Below are 6,397 nucleotides of genomic sequence, written 5' to 3' on the forward strand. Positions count from 1 at the left end.
TCTGAAAACCTGACTGGAGACACACCAGGTAAAATCTTGAGCACTGGCTCATGTCCCTCCAACTGATGACTTCAAAATTTTACTCTTGGTTCACCCACGTTGCATGGTGCCACAGGAAGGAGATAACAGAGGTGCTGGAGGGAGGGAATTTTGGAAGGAGGCAGAAGGAAGACCAGAGGTGAAGTCCTGTCAACCCAGTAGTGGGTTTATTAGCTCCCTAAACCGTAGGTTTCACAGCTCCATGCCTTTTAGTAGTGAGTTAGAGCAGACCAACAAATAGAAACATAGAATCATTGAGGTGGGAAAAGACCCTTAAGAGCACAAAACCCAACCATCACCTAACACTACCAATTCAACCACTGAACCACACGTCTCTTAAACACCTCCAGGGATGGCAACTCCACCACTTCTTTGGGCAACCTGTTCCAATGCCTAACTACCCTTTCTGTGAAGAAATTCTTCCTGACATCCAACCTAAACCTCCCCTGGTGCAACTTGAGGCCATTCCCTCTGGTCCTATCACTAGTTACCTGTGAGAAGAGTCCGACCCCCAGCTCCCCACAGCTTCCTTTGAGGTAGTTGCAGAGAGCAATAAGGTCTGCCCTGAGCCTCCTCTTCTCCAGACTAAGGAACCCCAGTTCCCCCAGCTGCTCCCCATATGTCTCGTCTCACCAAGTCTCACCTTTCACATGTAGGACAACATATTTTCCCCCTCACCCTATACTTGATCAAGTCAACATGTACATAATCAAAAGGTTTCATCCTTAACCTGAATCCACTGAGAGTTGGGGCAAAAGTCCACAGCTTCCCAGAGGCACATGATCTTACAAATCCCTGTCCCTGCTTCTGCAAATGTTTTCTCTGTTGGTTCTGCCTCTGCTCAGCCCTGCTACATTAAAAAGCACTTTTGTATCTACTATTTTCCCCCAAAGGCACTCACACAGGTCTCGAGTTGCTTTTCAACCCTTCTTTTCAGAAAAGAAATGTATCATGTTCTTGAGTTATCTACATATAACAGTGGCTTTTTGGTCCCTGAATATTTTTTGTTGTTGTTTATTGCTGCAAATTTCTTTTTTTTCTTTTTTTTTTTTTTTTCTCATTTTTTTTCCCTGACATCCTTTCTAAATTTGAGATATCAGAGCTGGAGGCATTATTTCAATGAGGTGATGCAATATGCAGAAATTACAAATTTCATCCCTACTCGTCTGAATTACACAGTCAGAGATTGCATCAGACCTTGCAAAGAATAACATTCAAAAGCCACAAAATATCATCTTGGAAGAATTATTTTGGGTTGCTTCTTTAGCATGCCTAAATCTCTCAGATTTACTGTGTTCCAGGTTCCTGCATGTGTGGTCTGCTTGCTCGTTCTTGGACATAAAAGCTTGCTTACAACCATACCAAGAGCACTTTTGTATAACTCCTAGTCCTCTTCATTACTTTCCAATGTTATCAGCATTTTTAATATCTACTTTCAGGTCATTAGTGAAAATGTTCAATAACATTCAGACTTATTACTGATCCCTGCAGAACCCCCCCGAAAAGTAGTCTCATATAGTGATCCCCCTTTGACAGCTTCTTTGCTGACATGTCAGCCAGTTCTTAATCCATTTTATGTGCCTTGTATTGATAGGGTAGAATGCTAATTTTTTAATCAGGATCTGCTGCGCTGTCAAACATACAAAACTCAGAGTATATTCTGTCTTTTCAATTACTTTTATCAGCCAAAACCTACAATCACATCAAAGAGCGAAATTGAGTTTGACAACCTTTTCTCCCTAAAAAGCATGTTGATTGGCTTTAATTGTTTACCTCGTCTTTAATGCCTTCTATTCCTTTATACCCATATCAGCATTTCCATTATTTTGCCAAAGCGTAATGTCAGACTAGGCTGCCATGAGCTGGGTCATCCTGCTTGTCTTTTATGAATGTGAGCATGAGAACAGCACGTTCCTTGTTGATTGGGATGCTGCTGGTGTGCTTAAAAAGTCCTCAAGGTTTTTATGAACAAATCAGAGCACTCTGTCCCAGTCCAAGGTACCCAGGGCTACCTGCCTGAAAATATATTATCTTTAATAGCAGTTGTAGCTAAGTAGATGGTTACAGAGTTGGACCAGAAACCACTTTATCATTCTCCTGAAATGTAGGTATGTGAAAGAAGAATTTTTTTAATGCTTCCCCTTTTTCTGCATCATGACTAACAGTTTTCCCATACGCATAAACCTAAGTTCAATGCTAAAACGACTTAGCATACTGAAAGAAGTCCTGGGTCATTTTTTTTGCAATTGCCTTGTTCTTCTGAGCTTTCCCTGCAAACCATCCACACAGTTGACAGCGCAGTGGGGAAAGTCAGTAGGAGGCATGGATGAAAGTAAAAGACCTTTTCACTCATCCATCCATCCATCCATCCATCCATCCATCATGCTATGAGTAAATACAGTCACTCCTCACATGCGTCACTCAAAACCCTGTGGCTTTGCAGCAGACAGAGGCTAAGAGCCTGTACCACTTGGGGAACACCTGGATGCACAGCACCTATTGGAGAAGGGATCATGTGGAAATCAGAAGAAGCCTGATCTAGTCAAATTGACAAGATACCAGTCTTGCTATAGAGGCAGTATGATACAAATGGATGAGCAGCAGTAGAGGAGAAAGGCAATGTCTGTTTTAAGCTCTACCACAGGCAAAGGTGCTCTTTCAGGCCACAGTGATACCAGATCATGTCCCTGATCGTATCTCTTGGGTGTAGCCCGTAAAGGGGCTGAGATATCAGTATATCTGTTCAGGAACCACATCCTCAGGGCAGCATCAAAGCAGATGTGCCGCTGCTTAACCCTATAGATATCTCTGCTAGCCAGGGTAACACAAGTTCACCCTGAAGATAATTCATCCCATCCTATGTGACATGGCTAAGACCAGGGAGTGAAGGAGCTGTCTGGAGGTGCTGCTGATTTTCCATTGACTGTAAGAGGAGAACAGGAGCAAATTCAGTTTTCTTAGAACAGGCATAAGATAGCACTCCCAGTACCCAAGGACACCTTGCTGGACCCCTAGGTGCTGCAACAGAAGGGCATGGGTGTCCTCTAGGTCCTTTGTCACATCTGCCAGCCCCACGTGGGTGTCTCAGATGAGGTATCACAGCTGGCACTCGGCATCTCTTTTTGGCAATTCAGTCAAGCCCTACCTTAGCCTAGGGTTTGGAGACGGCTCACCCATTCAGAGACCCAGCCTGAGGTGTTTACAGGTGCACCAAGGGTTTAGCTTTCGTGTTGGGCAACAATAAACAGAATTATTCTGCTTGTCCTGAAGTAGACAACTATGGCTCAATTCATCAGTCAGACTGGAAGTGTCTCCAAAACATCCATGTTGAGCTTGCAGACACAATGCAGGATAAACAGAACATCTGCAGCTTCTGAAGTGGCATAGCCCAGGACATTTAAAGGTCTCTAAATAACATAAGCAACAGCAAATGAGTCTGGGACATCCTGATACCAGGCTAAGGATCCCTAAGCTTAGAAGGACGGGTCTGTGAGGTGACCTCCACCTTCAGGCTTTTATTCAGTTGCCTAAACCTGGCCATGTTGGATCCTCCAGGGCAACTCAAATGGCACAGATGCCTGCATTTAGAAAACAAAATTGGACTCTAGGGGTCTCATCTGTAGGTGGCTGAAGCTGAAATTCACTGATTCCTATTGTTAACAAACGAGCCCCAGGTGATGTGCAGAAAAAAAGACCAACTGCAATGCGACTGCTTTTCAAGGGACGGATTTATGCAGAATAGCGTCATGATAGAAGAGACAGAGCCCACAGAGTTGTACTTACATGATTTATAGTGCACCTCTGGCATTAGTTTCAACCTATTTGAACCTATTCTGATGCGGAGGATCCCCAGGAAGCACTCCCTTGCCCCAGAGTTAACCTAGGCTCAGGTGATCTGCTTTGCCACCTGGATGTGCCTCTTTGCCCACACAGGGACTGGAGGAAGCAGAGGTCTTCCCATCTCAGTGAAGGACCTAAAATTAAGTGGGACAAACTCCCTGGGTTAAGTTGCTGGAGTTTGTGTTGTTGTTTTTTTTCTTGTCTTTTTTTTTTTTTTTTTTTTTTGAAGAGTTACAAATTAGGCGGTTGGTCCAGAGCAAGCTTTCTACAGAGACTGGGGGCTGTCACCACGTCAGGCACACAGCTGCTGCCCCTCTCTGCTGCCTAGGTGATTGTCACAGACTATAAAAAACAAGGTGAAGAAATTAATATTAGTCAGGAAAAAGAAAAAGTCCATAAGGATAAGGGGACAGGAAGACGTATTCCTCGACCCCAACAGATATGGGTGTAGATGTGGCCAAACTATCACATATCTTGTACCACTTCAGTCTTGGTCCCTGAACCTCGTATCATTGTGCCAAACACTGGAGCATCCCCCAGCCCCAGATTACAAAAGAGAAACAAACCCTGGAACTTTCTGCTCAAAGAAATAATAAAATAAAAAGCAGAATATTTCACAGCCTTGCTGGGCAATTTGTTACACTCCTTGACTGTCCAGATGGTGACAATGTTTTCCTGCTATCTGGACTGAACCGCTCTTGTTTCAAATAAATTCCCTTGCTTCTCATCCTCCAGCCATGCACCACTGAATAAAGTCAGGCTATATTTTCTTGATAAGCTCCTCACAGATATTGGGGACTGCTGTTAGGTGCCTCTGAAGCCACCTCTGTTCAGCTCCAGGCTGAACAAGCCCAGTTCCTTCAGCCTCTTCTGGTAGGCTCCAGCCCCCCCGGCCATGCTGGTGGTCCTCTGCTGAGCTCCCTCCACTTGTTCCCAGCTTTCTGGCACTGAGGGACCCCAAATGGGTCTAGTGGAGCAGGGATAATCACTTCCCTTGATGTCCCGGCTCTATTTAAGCAGTGCAGGGTGCTGTTGGCTTTCTTTGCTTCCAGGGCACATTGCTGGCTAGCTCATGGTCACCTCACTGACCACCAGGACCCCCAGCTCCTTTTCAGGACCCACTCCCCACTCTGTCCATCTCCAGCCTGTGTCACTTCAATGAGTTTCTCCTACCTGGGTGCAGGTCTCTGCATTTGTCCCTCTTGAATTTCAGAGGGCTCCTGCTGGCCCTTTCCTCCATACTGTTGAGGTCCTTCTGAATGGCAGTCCTGCCCTTGGTGTCCCCCCTGAGTTTGGTGCAATCTGCGAACCTGACAAATAGGGTATGGAGCAGCATGAACTAAGGACATTGAAATTGCCTTGGCTTGTACTTGTCCTCCTACAGGTGGCTGACCCTGACACAAGTCCAGTTTGAGGCAACAGATTATGAAAATGGAAATAAAGTAAAGGACAAGGACTCTCCAGAAAGTGCCAAGAAAGGCAACAGAGTTTGTTCTCTAGCAGGTACAGCTTTTTGCCTGTTTGGCTTATTGGTTGCAACAGATAGAACAAGCTGACTAGAAGACCTTGACCAACATTTGTGCAGGGAAAGGAAGAGGCCATAACTGGCCCTTTCTCTTCCCCTTCCCATACTGCAGGTTCCTCTCTCAAACCATGGCTATCCATGGATGGAGGAGAAAAAAGCCAAGCAGATGACATTGCATAGGCAGGTCTGCTTTCAGTTATTCTTTTTTCCCCAGACACCATCTGCCAAGCCAGTGGATCCCACAGGCATCCTCATGGGCCTTACACAATCAAGTGCCACCACAACATTCCCATGTGAGAGGTCCCACTTCCCTGTCCCCTTCCTAGCACCTCCTTTGTGACCAGGGATGCTTACTAAACAGCTCGCATACGTACCAAAACGTGTTTCCCAACAAAAAGAAAACCCTAGCACTGTCCCATCCAGGCCCGTGTGCCTCCCTTTTAGTGTTTCTGCTATCCCACAAGTCACATCCAACTTCTGAACAACAGCAACAGGGCTGCAGGGTGGGCTGCGAGGCGTAAGTGTTTTCACAGCTACTGAAATTGTATCCACACTTACACCACAATTTGACTGTTTATGTCTTCAACATCTCAGCAGAATGCCTTGTCGATGGGTCAGAATGCAATTTCCTTACCATAAATCACCTCCGTGAGCCTGGCGCAGGGGCAGATGCCAGCCATAAATTTAATCTCGGTGGAGCAGAGCTCCTGGGGGAGAGGTCATGTTCCTAGGTGCAAATAAATAAAAAAAAAAATCACTCCTCACAGAAACACCACCAAGCAGCTGGATTGTATCCCTGCATGGAGGGCAATCAGGCTCAGCAGGAGGCATTCACTGTTCCTTCTTCTCCTCCAGCCTCCTTTTCCTCAGCCCATTTGGCCTTATTGTTTCCTATTACCAGTTAGCCATCTCCTTGCTCCACTTGATAACCATTCTTTTTTCCTTGGTACAGCAGAGAAGTGTTTCCCACCTACAGTCCCCAGGGCTGTGCAA

The sequence above is a fragment of the Anser brachyrhynchus genome (genome assembly GCF_964034855.1).
Source record: "Anser brachyrhynchus genome assembly, chromosome: 1".
Classification (NCBI taxonomy): domain Eukaryota; kingdom Metazoa; phylum Chordata; class Aves; order Anseriformes; family Anatidae; genus Anser; species Anser brachyrhynchus.